A 19,510-nucleotide genomic window follows, 5' to 3' on the forward strand; every position below is an offset into this window, starting at 1 on the left:
CTTACCTAGAGGTGTCGAGATTGTAACCTGGTCTGGATGCCGGCATCAGGATTCTGACCGGTGGGATCCCGAGCCCCGGCATCCCGTACCCGTCCTATACCTTACATGTAGGAAATGTGTCTCCCATAAAATAATGGTTATCTGACACCAAATAGCAGGATACAGCTTCCCCTCTGGCAGATACACTGGAACACTTGGTCTGGCTGTGGCACCACCAGTCTCAGCAATCTCTTTAATACAGCATGGTACCCTGGGAACTGTCTCTCTCACTTGTTTATTATTTCTTACTTACACACTTTATGTATCTGTCTCTTGCTATCTGCTTAGTCCCACACTCCTGGCTCCTGCGCATCTCCCCAGTTTGGTGTCTTCTTTTGTTCCTCTCCGCACTTCAGTCACGTCCTCCTGCTGGGTGTGATATGTATTATGCGGTTCAATTCCCGACAGCGGCTGCACGACAAAGGAGGAAATCCCAATCGTCCTAAATGTAAGTATTTACTAACCTAACCTCACCCCCCTAACCCTCCTTAGGGGTGCCTAACCCTAACCTCTCCCCCTGTGCCTAACCCTAACCCCCCTCTAAGTGCCTAAACCTAACCCCCCTTCCCCGCTGCCTAAACGTAAGTCCCCCGGGGGGTGCCTAACCCTAACCTCCCCCCGGGGGTGCCTAACTCTAACCCTCCCTCCCCCTAGCCTAACCCCCCGAGGGGGGTGCCTAACCCTAAGTCCCCCCCGGGAGCCCTCCACTCCCCGTGGCTGTCCGCTATGGCACCCGGCATCCACTCGATCGGGATGCCGGGTGCCGGTCTGCCGACGTCGGGCAAATGACAGGCGTCTAGATTTAGACGCCTGTCATTCGTCCCTAGTTGGGATAAAGCAGTCTGGAAGCCGGCGGTCGGCATTTAGACCGTTGGCTTCCAGACTACATCCCCTCCTGCCTATGGCTTCACACTTATCTCTCCTGTAATCTGGAACTCCTGAGGTTTAACTTTTCTCTGCATCCTGGGTGCTGTAGTTCCAGGCATCGGCACCTGCAATGGGGCCATTGGGAAGTGATCCATCGCAACTGTAGGGTATCACACATTCTGGATTACAGAATGTCCATTAGTAGGTGAATCTATCATTATCACGCTGTAAGCAGAAATGCACAATACTTTGGTGTAATAATCCTGCATAATTCATCCCGAGAAGTTCCACCTACAGTACAATGACATCACAACATTGGTATCAAATGACCTAGCTGCCAGAATACCCGCTCTTCTAATGCCAAGGTGCCCAGATGTGAATTTCAGGGCCAGATTAATGGCCAAATGGGCTGAAAATGAGCAAGAGCCTAGAGCAGAGCAGGCTGATTCTGGCGGAAGCTCAGCAGCCGGGACGCCTTCCCCACAGATTCTGCCCGATACTTAGCTGCAGCAAGTTCCCTGATCACGGGGCTCTCTGATTGGCTGCAGCTCTAGGAAGTAGGCGTTGGGGACTCTGGACCTCATTCAGAGTCGGTCGAAGCGGCCTCTCGGTCGTACGCCACCGATGTTCGCTATACTGCGCATAGGTAAAGTTCGCAATGCGCGTGCGCAAACTAGCCGCTACGATCAGAAATTTCTCTCTCCTTGAACACAGCCAGGTCGGTAGTTTGAGTGACAGGATGAGGCATTTGTGGGTGGTAACAGGGGAAGGTGCTTGAAAACGGGGAAGTGGAGATCCGAACGCAGGCGTGCCTAATTATGCGAACAGCGTTTTATGGGAGTGCATACGGTTTATGGGAGTGCATAATTAACAAAGTAGTGTCATGGCACACGTGACATGGGAGGTTTTTACACTGACATGATCGTAGAGCTTAAGAGAGGGTATGGTCAACCTTAAGCTCTACGACCATTTCCGATGGTTCTCGATGGTCTCGATTAATCCTTATATGCCCGGAGATGACGTGTAATGCGTCCGAGAAGGGGGCGTATTTTTTTGTCTTCCGGCCGCTTCCTCCCCTTGGTCGGCCAGCTACCGATCCGAACTTAGGGACGCAACTTGCGAGGGAATCATTTGCATATCCGGCCCCTTTTCCCGTACGACCGTGCGGCCGCTTCGACCGACTCTGAATGAGGTCCTCTGTGTTTTGCTAGCTGGTTCCTGTGTTTAGGTGGGTACTCTCTGCTATTGTTGGTCCCTGGCTGTTATGCTGAAATTCCTGCCCTGGTTTTAACATTTTGACTGCTGCACACACTGGTCTGTCTGGAAGATCCTCAATTCACTGAGATTCTAAGGGGCATACTTACCTACCCTCCCGGAAGTGTCGGGAGGTTTCCGAATTGTCGGGGAGACCCCCGCAAGAGTATCCACATCTCCCGCATCCCGGCCAATTCCTAGAGAAGAGGGCAGGATGGGGAGATAAGTGCTGGGAATCACGGCATAATTGCCGTGACTCGCGACCCCATATGGAGGGGGGGGACGTAGCAAAATTAAGCGAATGCGCTTCATTTAGCCCCACCTCATCACGCTCCCGCGATTCGCCGCAATTTGCCGTGACGGGGCAAAATGATGTAGTAAGCTGGCCCCGCCCCCCTAAGCGGTCACCAGTGTCTACTTCCCGGGCATCTTTCAGGGGGCAGATAAATAAAGTAGGTAAGTAAGCTATAGGGTCTATTTACTAAGTGTCAGGTTGTAAAACCCAACACGTTTGTTTGTGTTCATGAAAAGGGCAGTTCTTTGACTAGCAAGACACGGCTAGTAAAAACTAAAAAGCACTGCCACTGTAAATATTGGGCATGAACACGAACAAATTTGTTGGGTTTTACAACCTGACACTTAGGGCCTGATTCAGAGGTGCACGCTATTTGCGTGCGCTCGCTCTGAATCAGGGCGTCACTTATTTCTTTAAATTCCAGTCTCCAGGCAGTTCACACAGCTGTGGGTGACCACCCACAACGTGTGCGTGCGGCCTGGGCGATGGTCGTGATTATCGGCATTGCGAGGAGACCCTTGCGGTGGGGTCTCAGCACTCGCAATGCCAAGTGGACTTCCTCCTCTAATAGAGCATGAAGTCCACTGCTGACATCACAAGTGATGTCAGTAGGGCCGCCCACAAATGGCAGGCGTTCCTTCGGGAATGCCTCCGTTTGTACAGCCACCCCCAGTCCCCGCCTACAAAACGGGGCGAGCTGTCGATCAACATTAACAGCCGTCCCGTTTTGTTGTGAGCACCGGAGCGAGTGATTTCAATCAGCAATGCGCTCGTGAGCGGGTCTGAATCAGGCCCTTAGTAAATAAACCCCTTTTTTGTCTTCTGTGCTGCTGCAAATTACAATCCAACCTGCATTTATTACACCAACTCCAATCATGTTTCATTTGGAAACCAGCCTGCAGTTTATACCTACTCCATCCTTACTCCTGAACCGTTTATACCTACTCCATCCTTACTCCTGAACCGTTTATACCTACTCCATCCTTACTCCTGGCCATCTGGTTATTCACAGTTTTCCTTAGTGGCCAGATGTGGAGAATAGGACCAGGTTATACAGTTTGACAAAGCACACTTGGGGCTAGTGGTGGAACTGACCCCATTGCAGAAGAGAAGCTGGTGAAAGGTAGAGAGAACAGTGGGGTTAATAGAACCGTGTAAAGGTGAATAAGTAATATACAATAGTACAGTGACTGTTTTGAGTGTGTACTGACCTCGTTAACGACAGGTCCCAGCGGGGTGCCGGCATTGGCAAGTGAGTACACACTTGGCGGTGCCGGCTGACCATATCGCCCGTCGATATACAGGTCTGATGGGTGATGCCACTGACGACTAGCAGAAGCGCGCATCATCAGCGGACATAGCGGGAACACACTGCCTGATGGGGACAATAAGTCGTCCGATCCGCCGGATTGGACGACATATTGTCTAGTGTGTACCCGGCTTAACAGTGGAAGTAAGCCAGGAAGATGGTCGAGATGGTCAAGACCATCGCGACCATTGGGCTTGCGACGAGACCCTTGTGGTAGGGTCTCGTGGCCGCAAGCCCTGGAGTGCTTTCGGCTCTATCAGAGCCGAAAACACTCCCACTGACATCACTCGTGATGTCAGTGGGGCCGGCCCCAGACGGTAGGCGTTCCCATGGGAACGCCTCCGTCTGGGCAACCACGCCCCCGGCACGCCCACCAAATGGGGCGTGCTGTCACTCACCATCGACAGCACGCCCCCTTCGGTATGAGACCCGGAGCGACGGCTTGCCCGTCGCTATCCGGGTCTCGCGCATGCACACGACGAGCCACACTGGGCCAACATCGACCCGCTTGCGAGCGCTCAGCGCTCGTGAGCGGGTCTGAATCAGGCCCTGAGGGCCTGGTTCAGAGGTGGAACCTAATCCCGTCCCCACTGCGTTTCCATGCACAGTGGTACTGCAATAATATGTAAATGGTGCAGCTGCTGGTTTTGTGCAGAGACGCCCGTCGGCGGCATCTCTGACCTGTCACTTGTGTACAAAGATGCACCCTCAGCCGCACATCGGACGCACCATCGATTCTCAGAGCCACCATATGGCTGCTTGGAATGTCCATCGGAAGTGAGCCGCCAGAGCCAGTGCAACTGCGCCATCGCTGGCATGGCCATCTTATGTTTGGGACACACTTGCGCTTCTTTAGCCTCAGTTTCAGCATTGGGAGCAAATTACGATGAACATGATTCTAATAGTTATATATTAAGATGTGTCATAAAAATGTGTCAGCCAGAAGTAACTCAGAGAGTCCCTGGTGACCAAAAAGAGCCGCCATCCGAAATCGAAGAATGCGAATTGATGCTGAATCATTTGCTTGTCTCTACGTATAACGTATGCAAATTAATTGCTCATCTCATTATTAGATGCGGAGAAACCAGCATTGATTCAGTCACTTCCCGACACGTATACAGCTCATTCCATCTTGTTAGATCTCATCAACATAATTCAAATTTGAGTTGTTCCAGACAATTGCGTAGCCCGAATGGGACTTCATTTGCGCAGAGATCTCATCAGTTTCTCTGTAATAACATAACTCAGAGGAATGACAGATAAGATCTATTTATTTTATCATTCAACTAAAGGTTTTAGCTATATTATAAGTTAGAAAGAAAACAGACACAATGTATGCTAATCATTGCTCACTCACTCATAGGTGCATGGTTAGGCTGTAACAATGTAACCTCATACAAGTGGTGCACTCAGGGGAGGCTCCAGTTGCCCTCCCCCTTTGCAGTTACAGAACTGTGGGTCTGATTCAGAGCCGGACGCTATTTGAAAAAAGAGGTGGCTATTCAAATGAACCGTTCGCTCTTTGCGGTCTGTTCACGCCTCTATGCCTGAACGAGCGAACAAAACTTGCGGTCGTAATTTTGAAAAATACGCCCCCTGGCCGCTCACCCCAATACGTCATGTCCGCTATTTATTAGATTAATCGAGTACATCGAACAGCGTATGAACTGCTTGCTATTCTTGTGGTTGGTTTTTCCTACCGCTATCTTGCGAGCAGTTCTGACTATAAAACAACCCAGTGACGTGGTCAATGACGCTGCTGTATTAATTATGCACACCCTTAAAATGTCTGTTTTGACCTTTAAGCACGCCTGCGTCCTGAATTCCACTCCCCGTTTTCAAGCACCTTCCCCTGTTACCACCCACATACGCCTCCTCCTGTCACTCAAAATAGTAGGCATTCGCTTTTTAGCGAACAAACGATTTTCGGCCGCACTGACTGGTTCGCGCATGCGTATTACAATCCGTACGCATGCGCAGATGTGCGAACATCGCTCATAACGAACGAGCGGCCGCTTACGATTGGCTCTGAATGAGGGCCTGTGTCAACAGAAGAGCACCTTCTCTCATGGGTGTGGTATAACTGGTCGGCAGTAAATGGGTCAACAATGAAAAGGTTGACACCATAAGGTCAACACATTCCGAATGTTGACAGTCAAAGGTCGACATGGTCTTTAGGTTGACCACTAATATGTAGACATGTATTTAGCTCAACATGGTTAAATGGTCGACACATTCAAAAGGCCGATATTTAAAATTTCGACAAAAACGTCGACATATGGAGTTGGGGCGTAACTGGCCGACGACCAGGCAGTTACACAAAACTCTTTTGTCTTGTGGGAGTGTCGTGGGTGTGTCAGCCGACTTCCATGCTCAGTCCCAACGTGAGGACGAAGATGGGTCTCCTGTTTCAGATACCAATGGCGGTAACTGCGGCAGCAGATGTAAGAACAGCGGGCGGGTCAGGCTTCCACATGCAGTCACAAAGAGTATTAATATGCAAAGGCGGACTCTCGCACTACCATAGTATAGTATAGCAGTAGTAAGCTGACAGACGGAAAAGTGGCCATTTGCCCATGTTCTATATATTAGACAAATATATGAGTTGCTGTACAGGTCCCGTCAGCCAGTGTGTATCCAGCTCATCTCTAATCTGCTTTGATTCATCCATACTTGTGAATGAGCCAGTCATTTCAGGCCAGTTGCAATCACACCGCATATGACCGTATGGATCCCAGCGGACAGGTAGAAGACAATGAAGGATTTACAAAGCCCCAATCAGGAACCGCTTGCGTAGTCCCGCTGCCATCACATTATATGTGGTTTTCTGAGAGGAACTGTGACTGCATATGTGAAGGAGGTTTAATCTTCCATCGTCGCTGCACTGAAACATTTTCCGGCTGGCGAGGCGGCCTTATGAAGTGTGCCGAGAGGAGATGAAACGGTTATCGCCGCTTGGAAATCTGGTTAGATTTCCAGCTATACTTTTTAAGTCTTCCTTCTTTCTGAAATGAATAAACTACAATTATTAGTACTGCAGGTACAGTAGGGTGATTTTTATTTAAGTTGGTTTTCTACATTTGTTGGTGTTAGATAACATCTCATACAGATAACTATTGTTATGTACAAAAAAAACAGTAAAACATGGGTGGGTGGAGTTTCCAAAGCAGGGGGGCCACCCGGGGCCGTAACTAGGGGAGTGCGAGCTGTGCTGTTGCTCTGGGCGCAGGGCCCTGGAATGTCACTACCCCACAGCACCTGCATGTGGCTTGCAGGGTGCATGGAACGGTACTTTGCAGCCAGTAGCGTTGCTGCAGAGCCGCCCAGAGCACCCCTTAGTCAGCCCCGCTCCTGTCTCCATGTACTGTACATACTGATCCCATTTACAGATGTTGCTGTTACGCTGAGAAGTTTCCTGATCAGGAGCAGGAACTCCTCAGCAAGGCCAGATTAAGGGGCACATAGGCCTGGGGCTGAAAAGTTTCAAGGGCCTATTGTGAGGACCAGAGGAGGTGTGACCAGTGCAGTGTGGGTGTGGCCTGTGTGGTGTGGGTGTGGCCAGTGCCATATGGGCGTGTACATCCACTACATTATCATCCCCAATGTCTGCCTAAATATGTAAAAGTATAAAAAATGCATCATTTTGGAAGAAAATAGAAATGCAATTTGAAATACTTATGGTTTGGACTGTGTGGCCTGAAGGTGCCTGATCATCATCTTGCTGTCGTGATGCTGGGCCTATTTTTATGTGGAGGCCTGGAGCTGTAGCTCCATCCGCCTCATTGTTAATCTGTCTATTGTGATCTGAATGGCTGAGTGACACATCACAGACAGACAGTCACTCAGAGCACAGACACTCTCCCGTCCAGTGCTGGGAATGGAAGACTATGGAGTCCTATGAGTAAGAAATCGGAATGGCTTTTCTGTCCCCAGCAGCCCCCCTTTCTCTGTCCCCATCCTCACCAGCCCACCTTCTGTGTCCTCAGCTTCCCCTCCTTCTGTGTCTCCATCCTCACCAGCCCCTCCTTCTGTGTCTCCATCCCCAGCTGCCCCTCCTTCTGTGTCCCCATCCTCACCAGCCCACCTTCTGTGTCCCCAGCTGCCCCTCCTTCTGTGTCCCCATCCTCACCAGCTCCTCCTTCTGTGTCCCCAGCTGCCCCTCCTTCTGTGTCCCAATCCTCACCAGCCCCTCCTTCTGTGTCCCCAGCTGCCCCTCCTTCTGTATCCCCATCCTCACCAGCTCCTCCTTCTGTGTCCCCAGCTGCCCCTCCTTCTGTGTCCCAATCCTCACCAGCCCCTCCTTCTGTGTCCCCAGCTGCCCCTCCTTCTGTATCCCCATCCTCACCAGCCCCTCCTTCTGTCCCCAGCAGCCCCCTTCTGTGTCTCCATCCTCACCAGCCCCTCCTTCTGTGTCTCCATACTCACCAGCCCCTCCTTCTGTGCCCCCAGCAGCCCCCTTCTGTCTCCATCCCCAGCAGCTCCCCTTCTGTCTCTCCATCCCCAGTAGCCCCCATACTTACCTTTGTGTTATTACTCACGTGAAGTGGCTCCTGTGTGTGTGAGAGGTACAGTGTATGTGTGTGAGAGGCACAGAGTGTGTGTCAGTGTGTGTGTGAGGTACAGTGCATGTGTGTGAGAGGCACAGAGTGTGTCTCAGTGTGTGTGACAGGTACAGTGTATATGTGTGAGAGGCACAGAGTATGTGTCAGTGTGTGTGAGAGGTACAGTGTATGTGTGTGAGAGGCACAGAGTGTGTGTCAGTGTGTCTGTGAGGTACAGTGTTTGTGTGTGAGGCACAGAGTGCGTGTCAGTGTGTGTGAGAGGTACAGTGTATGTGTGTGAGGCACAGAGTGTGTGTCAGTGTGTGTGAGAAGTACAGTGTATGTGTGTGAGAGGCACAGAGTGTGTGTCAGTGTGTGTGAGAGGTACAGTGTATCTGTGTGAGAGGCACAGAGTATGTGTCAGTGTGTGTGAGAAGTACAGTGTATGTGTGTGAGAGGCACAGAGTGTGTGTCAGTGTGTGTGAGAGGTACAGTGTATCTGTGTGAGAGGCACAGAGTATGTGTCAGTGTGTGTGAGAAGTACAGTGTATGTGTGTGAGAGACACAGAGTGTGTCAGTGTGTGTGAGAAGTACAGTGTATGTGTGTGAGAGGCACAGAGTGTGTGTCAGTGTGTGTGAGAGGTGCAGTGTATGTGTGTGAGGCACAGAGTGTGTCAGTGTGTGTGAGAGGTACAGTGTATGTGTGTGAGGCACAGAGTATGTGTCAGTGTGTGTGAGAGGTACAGTGTATGTGTGTGAGAGGCACATAGTGTGCATTAATGTGTGTGAGAGGTACAGTGTATGTGTGTGAGAGGCACAGAGTGTGTGTCAGTGTGTGTGAGAGGTACAGTGTATGTGTGTGTGAGAGGCATAGAGTGTGTGTCAGTGTGTGTGAGAGGTACAGTGTATGTGTGTGAGGCACAGAGTGTGTCAGTGTGTGTGAAAGGTACAGTGTATGTGTGTGAGGCACAGAGTGTGTCAGTGTGTGTGAAAGGTACAGTGTATGTGTGTGAGGCACAGATTGTGTGTCAGTGTGTGTGAAAGGTACAGTGTATGTGTGTGAGGCACAGAGTGTGTCAGTGTGTGTGAAAGGTACAGTGTATGTGTGAGAGGCACAGATTGTGTGTCAGTGTGTGTGAGAGGTACAGTGTATGTGTGTGAGGCACAGAGTGTGTCAGTGTGTGTGAAAGGTACAGTGTATGTGTGTGAGGCACAGATTGTGTGTCAGTGTGTGTGAGAGGTACAGTGTATGTGTGTGAGGCACAGAGTGTGTCAGTGTGTGTGAAAGGTACAGTGTATGTGTGTGAGAGGCACAGAGTGTGTGTCAGTGTGTGTGTGAGGTACAGTGCATGTGTGTGAGAGGCACAGAGTGTGTCTCAGTGTGTGTGACAGGTACAGTGTATATGTGTGAGAGGCACAGAGTATGTGTCAGTGTGTGTGAGAGGTACAGTGTATGTGTGTGAGAGGCACAGAGTGTGTGTCAGTGTGTCTGTGAGGTACAGTGTTTGTGTGTGAGGCACAGAGTGTGTGTCAGTGTGTGTGAGAGGTACAGTGTATGTGTGTGAGGCACAGAGTGTGTGTCAGTGTGTGTGAGAAGTACAGTGTATGTATGTGAGAGGCACAGAGTGTGTGTCAGTGTGTGTTAGAGGTACAGTGTATGTGTGTGAAGCACAGTGGCCCTGATTCAGCCAGGTGCTGGTTCTTAAATTACGGTGGAACCCTACTCGGTTTGTTCCCCATAATTTTAGGAAGCAGGATTGGCTGACCAGTCAGGGGCTGGTTAGCATTTTGGGGGGGACCCCACATCAATTTTTTTCTTAGAATTAACCCTTACAATATAAAAAAAGTAAACAAGCAGTCTGCACATATTTCACTGAAATGTGCAGCCTTCTTGTTTGGGAGAGAAATTCGGGTGGTGAAATCAGGACTTCAAAACGGACAGGATCGACCAAATACACCATCAATCAAAACGATCCAGTCAAAACCGGGAGCTTGGTAAATTCCCGATTTTTAAAGTGAAAAAAAAACAGCCGTTTTTGCTCGATCCTTTCCGAGTTGAAAAACGGGACAAATCGGGACCAACACGAATCTTAGTAAATTTACCCCTATGTCTTTAACGCACTGCTGTGTCAGGATGTGGTATTTGTAACTGAACACAGGTGAGGTGTTATGATGCACTGTTGTACACTTGTATAGCACACAGGGGAGGTGTTTGGACGCATTGTTGCACAAGGAGTTGGCACTTGTATAGCACACAGGCGAGATGTTTGGACGCACTGTTGCACAAGGAGTTGGCATTTGTTTAGCACATAGGTGAGATGTTCGGATGCACAAGGAGTTGGCCCTTTGTATAGCACACAGGCGAGATGTTCGGACACACTGTTGCACAAGGAGTTGGCACTCGTATAGCACACAGGCGAGATGTTCGGACGCACTGTTGCACAAGGAGTTGGCACTCGTATAGCACACAGGCGAGATGTTCGGACGCACTGTTGCACAAGGAGTTGGCAGTCGTATAGCACACAGGCGAGATGTTCGGACGCACTGTTGCACAAGGAGTTGGCACTTGTATAGCACACAGGCGAGATGTTCGGATGCACTGTTGCACAAGGAGTTGGCCCTTTGTATAGCACACAGGCGAGATGTTCGGACGCACTGTTGCACAAGGAGTTGGCACTTGTATAGTACACAGGCGAGATGTTCGGACGCACTGTTGCACAAGGAGTTGGCACTTGTATAGCACACAGGCGAGATGTTTGGACGCACTGCTGCACAAGGAGTTGGCACTTGTATAGCACACAGGCGAGATGTTTGGACGCACTGTTGCACAAGGAGTTGGCATTTGTTTAGCACATAGGCGAAATGTTCGGATGCACAAGGAGTTGGCCCTTTGTATAGCACACAGGCGAGATGTTCGGATGCACTGTTGCACAAGGAGTTGGCTCTTTGTATAGCACACAGGCGAGATGTTAGGACGCACTGTTGCACAAGGAGTTGGCACTTGTATAGCACACAGGCGAGATGTTCGGATGCACTGTTGCACAAGGAGTTGGCACTTGTATAGCACACAGGCGAGATGTTCGGATGCACTGTTGCACAAGGAGTTGGCACTTGTATAGCACACAGGCGAGATGTTCGGATGCACTGTTGCACAAGGAGTTGGCACTTGTATAGCACACAAGGAGATGTTCAGACGCACTGTTGCACAAGGAGTTGTCTCAGTCCTTGCATATTCAGACACACGGATGTACATAAGCGGTGGGCTTTGTAGCTGCTTTTGCATAAAGTCACAGACAGGCGACCACCAATGCACGCAGATACGGACGCCACTGCGTCCCACTCAGATTCAGCCCCAGAGGGTCCTATCAATTACTTCCCGGGACAGAAGAATTACTTTTATTGAAGGATAATTCTGTTTGGTAATTTTTTTTAAAGAGACAGTAAAATATATTTTCCCCGCTACGTAGACATGAGCGCTTTGATGTTTTTTTTTACTATTTCTGTGAACAATAAACCTGAGGTTTAATTTTCCTGCGCACTTTCCCTCTGGGAGGCACCTTTGCACCCTGCACCTCAGCACGTCTCCTCTTCCGTCCGGCACTGGGACCTCCGGACTGCTGGAAGCGCAACCTCCGACCCTAAGTGCATTACTGAGCATGCGTGGTCCTCCGCGTGCCTCCTCTCCTCCATCCTGTATAGGGAAAGACATACCCCTGAGCGTCTGCTGCACTGAAACTATAGATTGCCTAGGGGCTATATTTACTAAAGTGCAGGTTTTTAGAAGTGAAGATGTTGCCCATAGCAACCAATCAACGTCTAGCTATTAGGTTCTAAAAGGCGCTATATAAATGATAAGTAGAATCTGATTGGTTGCTATGGGCAACATCTTCACTTCTAAAAACCTGCACTTTAGTAAATATACCCCCTAGAGACTATTTCTATCAATGTGGCTGCCAGCACCATATAATTCTGCATTGTGTACCTGCTGCTGCTGCACACTGATTAACCCAGTGTTACTCTGCACCTGCTGCACACCGATTAATAAACCAATCCCTGGCTAAGTTATCGGCCGTGTGGACTAACCTCCACCGCACACCGCTGACACCTAGGGGCAAATTTACTAAAGTGAGAGTTTTTAGAAGTGAGTTTTAGAAGAGATGTTGCCCATAGCAACCAATCAGATTCTACTTAACATTTAACTAGCACCTTCTTGAAGATAATAGCTAGAATCTGATTGGTTGCTATGGGCAACATCTCTTCTGAAACTCACTTCTAAAAACTCTCACTTAAGTCAATTTACCCCCAAGTAACCTGATAAGTTCTGCCAGTAGCGCCTTCAGCCGGACAACAGCGACGGCTCAGGAAATGAGAATTCAGGAATTTTCATTACAGCGTTCGTGCAGCATCTTCAGCAGAAAATCAAAAATACCTGCAGACATTCGCCTACTAACTTTGGGTGATTCAGTAACGTACCCATGAGCCCCACATTACCCTTACCTTACCTTTCTAATAGCAATGTGTTTTCATACTGTCATTCCCGCTTACCATGTTTAATCAGCTATTTCGTTGTCCCTGTTGGTTTCCATGTTCCTTCCCAGTTACCCCCCCCCCTGTGGAATCCTATTGATGTGCCAGACTCTGCTCGGTGTTCTAGGAGGAAATGACCAGATTCCGACAAAGGGAACCAGCAGGGTCACAATCCCTATCAGATGTTGTTTACAGCCCAGGGACACATTGCAGAGTGTAATACATTTAAATGCAGATTGTCTGTATCTCCGTCACTACTGCAGTAAGTAAACGATAGTTTGCGAGCCTGAGTGACATATGATACAACACGCAATGACGATGTTCATGAAGTTGCGCGATTTTTTGTTACTGCGTGGATGCGAAAATCCATAAAACTACTACGGCGTATGCATTACACAGGGGCTGATTCCGAGATTTACATTAATTTGATGTTAACGCACATCTCCGATGTTTTAAGATCTGCACATGCACAGATTCGGGTCTGCTATGTCGGCCCAAAAGCCCCAGCATAATTGAGATGCTGCTGGCGTTTGGGGGCGGCGATGGCCAGCGTTCCTTGCCAGTGTCGGACAGGGACATAAAGGGCCCACCGGGGGAATGCAGTGGTAAAGGCCCATTCTAAAAGAGTGTGGTCATCCATCAGAGGGGGTGTGCCAGCCACCACAGATGCAAATCATGGTGTAGTTTCTATTGAAGGGAACCAAGCCCCCAATGCTGATCAGTGTTCCTGGTAACTGACTGTCTAAATGAGTAACAATCTATAATCTGAACCTGAAACCTAGAGGATGGGGGTGGGCCTACAGGCAGTGGGACCCACTGGGGATTTTCCCTGTACCCCTGTGGGCCAGTCCAACCCTGTTCCTTTCCCATTGCGATGCATGGATGGACACCAGGGAAGGACTTTGTAGCTACATTTGACACTCAGCCAGGTCATAACAATCCTCTGTCATGCAGACGGTAGATTCTTCCTCTCCCCATACGCGTAGGCAGGGGGGGGGGCTTTCTGCATAACTAGAAACCCCACCAGCCTGCCAATCAGTAAGTGTAGTGCAGACCGGACTGCAGTGGGGGCACTGCATAGGGGGAGCCACTATTGGGGGCACTGTATGAGGCACTAATGAGGGCACTGTATAAGGGGCACTACTGAAGGCACTGTATAAGGGGCACTCCTGTGGGCACTGTATAAGGGGCACTACTGAGGGCACTGTATAAGGTGCACTGCATAGGGGGACCACTACTAGGGGCACTGCACATGGGGGACCACTACTGGGGGCACTGCATAGGGGGACCACTACTGGGGGCACTGTATAAGAGGCACTGCATAGGGGGGACCACTACAGGGGGCAGTGCAATTGGGGCACTACTGGGGGCAGTGTATAGGAGGACTACTACTGGGGGCAATATATAAGGGGCACTACTGGGGGCACTGCATAGGTGGGACCACTACTGGGGGCACTGTATAGGGGGAACTACTACTAGGGGGCATTATATAATGGGCACTACTGGTGGCACTGCATAGGGGGTCCACTACTAAGGGTACTACTTAGCGGGAACCACTACTGGGGGCACTGTATAGCGGGGCCACTACTGGGGGCACTGTTTAAGGGGCACTACTGAGGGCACTGCATAGAGGGACCACTACTAGGGGCGCTACATAGGAGGGCACTGTATATGGGACACTACTGGGACCAACAGCAAAAAGGGCACTACTGGGGGCACTGTATAAGAGTTACTACTCGGGGAACTGTATAAGGGGCACTACTGGGGGGAATTGCAGAGGGGATCCTCCACTGGGGACACTGTATAAGGGGCACTACTGAGGGCATTGTATAAGGGGCACTACTGGGGGCACCGCATAGGGGGACCACTACTGGGGGCACTGCATAAGGGTGCAATACTGGGGCCACAGTATAAGGGGTACTACTGGGGGAACTGCATTGGGGAACCACTACTGGGGGCACTGCATAGGGGGACCACTACTGGGGGCACTGCATAAGGGGCAATACTGAAGGCACTGTATAAGAGGCACTACTGGGGGCACTGTATAAGGGGCACTACTGGGGGGAGGGGGGTCTTTAATAAATCATGCTGGCTGTATTTATTTGTCTGCTGCATTCATGTTTTTTGGTGATATAAGTGTGTGTGTCTGTGTCAGTCAGTGTGCATGTACCCCGTCATAGGCTGAGTGGTATATTTTACTGTAGTGGTTCTAAATCCTGTGTAAGCTGTTTCTATATATTCATATATATGTATATATATGTATATATATATATATATTCATTATTATAATTTTTTTGGCTAGATGATTTTTTATTGGTTCGGTAACCAAGCATTTGGAAACCCCCCTTTCAAAATCCTGCGTTTACCACTGACCCCCACATGAATGACAGTAGCAAAAAACCATATTGCAATATTGTTATTAACTTGCACTTTCTGAAAGTCTATTAAAAAACACCAATAATTATTTTAAAGCTTGTACTTGGCGAGCTGGTGAAATATGCATGGGAGATGTATCAAGCCCAAAGCACCCAATCAGCTTCTAGCTGTCATTTCATAGGCTGTGCTAGGTAAAGAGAGTTAGAAGCTGATTAGTTGTATTGGGCAACTTTTCTACTAGATATATCTCCCCATAACCGTCCTACTGTAAATTTTTGTATATGGCTGTAATGGTGGTGGCACTCCGGAAATTGTTTTGGCTTGTAATGTTGAATGCCTGGCACTCAAAGAGAGAAAGATTGCGTATCCCTTCCCAATGCAGTAACAGGGAGCCGTCTTCCTCCACCACATACTGATATTCTGTCTATTAGTTCCCGCATTTTGCAGTGATAGCTACTCATCTTCTTAAACTTTCTATTATGCTTTATTGTGCCTTTTTGTTGATTTTCACCCTCTTGTATGTGGACAGTACTGTGCTGTATAGCCTGTGGCGCCATATCTATAACTGATAATGATGAAGATGACTGCACCCCATTCCCATTCAGTCAGTACTCCTAAAACAAAAATGTTATCATTTCTTGAAATGTATTGAGAAAAAAAAATCAGTCATTTATTTGTGTGATGTATATACATATATATTGTGATAGGATCACTGGTAAAGTGGTCTGTGACAGGGACATTTATCCCAGATTCCTGTCTTATGTGTTTTAAATCCCCAGGAGAAAGTCTGCAGTGTAGCAGGCTTGAGTCTCGGCTTTTTGAAAAGCCGGTTTGGGACCTGGGGGTTGTGGGTGAGAGGAGAGGGAGGGCTCCACCCACGGCTACTCCAGGTTTTGGTTCTCTTAGCCTGGTAACAGGCTTGTTAGGGTTTCCACCTGAGAGTGGCCAATATAAGTCTAGTGTGTTTAGGGCTGAGTGTCTCACCTGGGAGAGCAGACAGGGAGTTTGCTCAGAGACACTTGAAAACCTAACTGTGAGTGTTGTGCTGTGCCTTTGTTGCTGGTGAGGGCATTAGGCCCTGCCAGGTTCTGGTAGTGAGGGAACCACCTGTGAAGTTAGTGCCCCGACAGGGCTAGGATTTATGTTTATGTTTTCTTTATGTTATTTCTGACATTGTACAATAAAGACTGGCGCCGACCAGCTTGTACTCGCATCCAGACTGGTGTGCTGCTTCCCTGCTGCTGTGGGGGTGTGTAAGAAAGGAGTCCTTCTACCCAGGAGAGGGAACCCCTAATCTGACTGTGTCACAATATGGTGGAGAATGCGGGCACCCACACACCACTGAAGTTGCAGCAAGAGGAAAACTTTCCGTTTAAAGATTAAAGGGACAGACACCCAATTGTGTGGAAATAACACTGTGTCCTTGGAGTTCCATAGAGGAGGCGTCAGCCAATGCTCAGAAAGGCAAGGTTCAGCTTCCAACCTACACCCCAGGACAAAATGGAGGAAATTATTAAGGCCTTGCTCCAAGCTACAGCAGCTCAGCAGGAAGCTACAGGAGTTCAGCAGGAGACGAACAAAGCTCAGCAGGAATCTACCAGGGCTCAGCAGGAATCTACCAGGGCTCAGCAGGAATCTACCAGGGCTCAGCAGGAATCCACCAGGGTGCAACTGTTGGCCTTGGAGACAGCCCAGAGGCAACAACAGGTTGCCATCGAGGAAACCCGCCAGGCCATAAAAGAGGTGGTACAGCACCTGGTCGCCCGGCCCAGAGATGTTAATACTGGTCCTCCCACCACCACTCACTCCGTACGAGCCAGTCACTTCCTCCAAAAGATGACTTCGGGCGATGATGTGGAGGCCTATCTCGCCGCATTTGAAAGAACGGCCGAAAGGGAGAGTTGGCCCAAGGAGCAGTGGGCAAGTCTGGTGGCACCTTTTTTGTCTGGGGAGCCACAAAAAGCATATTTCGACTTATGCCTGGCTGATGCCAAGGACTATAAAAAACTAAAACAGGAGATCCTAACTCGCTTGGGAGTCACCACCTTTGTTCGTGCCCAACGGGTCCACCGCTGGGAGTTCCATATGGACAAGCCTCCACGTTCACAGATGCATGACCTCGTCCATCTGTCCTCAAAATGGCTACAGCCCGAGACGCTGACGGGACCACAGATCGTGGAAAGGGTCGTGATGGACCGGTACCTGCGATCATTACCGGTGACTCTGCGCAAGTGGGTGAGCCATGCAGACCCTAAGTCCGCCTACCAGTTGGTCGAGCTGGTGGAGAGGTACGTGGTGGCTGAGGAGCTGATGAGTATGCCCCACCGAGTCCCGATGGCGCACCGGCGAACTCCCACAGACACTGGTAAGACTGTTCCAGGGGAGAAGGGTGCTAGGCGGTGGAATGTACCTAAGACTGAGGGTGTAGAACCTGGAGACAGGCCTGCCAGGCCAGGAAGGTTCTTGCCCCGTAAACGACTAGACATTAATATGATTCAGTGTTTCCGGTGTGGTTACTTCGGCCATATTTCCGCTAATTGTTCACTTACAACTGAACCTATGCAATGTGATACTGCTCATGTCTACCGCAGGGCGTCTTTCTTTGCACAGACAGCCTGTACGGCTGACCGGCAGGCTGAGACTGATAAGCACATGTGTGTACTCACTGTAGATGGCAACCAAGTAGAGGCACTGTTAGACTCTGGTAGCTTGGTGACACTTATGAAAGCTGAGCTGGTGAACCCCTTGAAGTGTAAGGGGAAAACTGTTGGTGTGACCTGCATACATGGGGATACTCGATATTATGTTACTGCCGAGGTGAACATCGAGACACCATGTGGTTCGGCTATAGTTTCTGTGGGTTTGGTGCATGGTCTGATGTGCGATGCAATATTGGGGAGACTTTGCTCACTTCTGGAAGTTGTGGGAAAGCCGTTTTGTTCCAGAAGTGAACAACCCCGATTCATTTGAGAAGGTTGTCAATGTAGTGGAGGAGGGAGTTTCTTCTGAGTCAGAGTTATTCCCTTTTTCTACTATGATTGGCTAACTAGAGAATGCGGAGCGTGACAGTGGCCCGTCAATGAATGTGCCTCCCACTGAGGTGGGAAGTGTTGTTGGGCCAGTGGATCATCTGCCTGATTTAGAGGTCAGAAGAGAGGTCTTTGCCGTGGAGCAGTTGAATGACCCTACTTTGGTAAAAGCCAGGGAGAATGTAAAAGTAGTTGATGGTAAACCCGTAGACCCTGATAGTCCTTTGTCCTATCCCCACATGGTAATGTGTCAGGATTTGTTATATCAGGTGACTAAGAAGGGGGAAGATATTGTGGAACAACTAATAGTTCCCAAAGCCTACAGAAGAACAGTGTTGGATCTGGCCCATGGTCATATAACGGCAGGCCATCTAGGGGTAGAGAAAACCACTGAGCGAATAATGCAGAGGTTTTTCTAGCCCGGGCTTCATAAAGAGGTATCTGACTTTTGCGCATCCTGCCCTGAGTGTCAGTATCATGCTCCCAGACCACGTTTTAAGGGTCCACTAGTTCCATTGCCTATTATAGAGGTGCTGATAGTGAGAGAGCACCTGAAACAGGCTCAACAGGCACAGCAGAGGGTATACAACCGCAATGCTCGGTTACGCAGCTTTGCTCCAGGGGACAGAGTGTTAGTGTTGGTTCCCACGGTGGAAAATAAACTTTTGGCTAAATGGCAAGGGCCCTTTGAAATCTTAGAAAGAGTGGGACAGGTCAATTACAAAGTTTACCAGCCGGGGAAAAGAAAGCCGGAACAGATATACCATATAAATCTGTTAAAGCCCTATAGGTTACCAGTAGCACAAAGAGAATCGGTGTCAAAAGAAATTAAAAATATGCTAGAGTTAGGGGTTATTGAAGAATCACATAGTGAATGGTCAAGTCCCATTGTGTTGATTCCAAAGCCCGACGGGAGTGTGCGTTTCTGCAATGACTTCCGAAAGTTGAACAGTGTTTCAAAATTCGATGCCTACCCGATGCCACAGTGGAGAAAGAGGCGTTGGCCATAAAGTGGGCGTTAGAGGCTCTCAGGTACTACTTGGTTGGAAGAAAGTTCAAATTGATCACTGACCATGCCCCTTTGAAGTGGATGTCCGAAAATAAGGACAGTAATGCAAGAATTACGAGATGGTTCTTGGCGTTACAAACTTTAAAATTTTCAGTGGAACACAGGCCAGGGGGCCTGTTGTCTAAAGCAGACGCATTGTCACGCGTTCATTGTTTGGGGGCTTCAGTTGTTCCGCCCCATAGGTCGAAACAAAGGGGGGGGATA

The sequence above is a fragment of the Taudactylus pleione genome, unplaced genomic scaffold (assembly GCF_031769625.1).
Source record: "Taudactylus pleione unplaced genomic scaffold, aTauple2 ptg001095l, whole genome shotgun sequence".
In the NCBI taxonomy this organism is placed as follows: domain Eukaryota; kingdom Metazoa; phylum Chordata; class Amphibia; order Anura; family Myobatrachidae; genus Taudactylus; species Taudactylus pleione.